This window comes from Babylonia areolata, chromosome 35 (assembly GCF_041734735.1).
Source record: "Babylonia areolata isolate BAREFJ2019XMU chromosome 35, ASM4173473v1, whole genome shotgun sequence".
Taxonomy (NCBI): domain Eukaryota; kingdom Metazoa; phylum Mollusca; class Gastropoda; order Neogastropoda; family Buccinidae; genus Babylonia; species Babylonia areolata.
In genome coordinates this window covers 1550001-1550529 of record NC_134910.1, presented here as the reverse complement: position 1 = coordinate 1550529, position 529 = coordinate 1550001, and the positions used below count along the sequence as shown (strand labels likewise).

The 529-nt window shown below is 41.6% G+C and overlaps 1 protein-coding gene across 1 annotated transcript in view; it reads right to left on the bottom strand.

Annotated features, from left to right (window-relative positions):
• Nucleotides 1-299: 299 nt before the first annotated feature.
• LOC143277923 (uncharacterized) overlaps nucleotides 300-529 on the bottom strand; it is a 7085-nt gene continuing 6855 nt past the window's right edge. Inside the window, exon 4 of the mRNA XM_076582900.1 lies at nucleotides 300-529. This exon is cut by the window's right edge and continues 1555 nt beyond it. The gene's annotated coding sequence lies outside the window, so the exon portion shown is untranslated.

The following is a 529-nucleotide window of genomic DNA, read 5'->3' as shown; positions in this document are numbered from 1 at the left end:
TCTGTCACACCACTGTCTCTGTCTCTGTCTGTCTGCCCTTTCTGTCACACCACTGTCTCTGTCTGTCTTCCCTTTCTGTCACACCACTGTCTCTGTCTCTGTCTGTCTTCCCTTTCTGTCACACCACTGTCTCTGTCTGTCTTCCCTTTCTGTCACACCACTGTCTCTGTCTGTCTGCCCTTTCTGTCACACCACTGTCTCTGCCTCTCTTTCCCTTTCCAGATCTCTTTCTCACATTTGTGCACACGGATCAGTGACCCACACATACGTACACAAACACACACGAAAAAGACATCTCATTTCGATTATTTACTACTTTATTTGTTCATTTATTCATTCGTTTATTTACTAAGATGCTTCATTGTTGACTGACTGATTGATTGACTTAAAGCTTTAAACTGTCATTATCTGAGAGAGAAAAAAAGAGTAATAAAAAAGCCCATTTAAGATCTTCAGAAACACAGAAAATAATGATAAAACGAGCAAGAAAGACAAGCCGGCGAATACCATTCAGCGGTAGAGAGAGAGA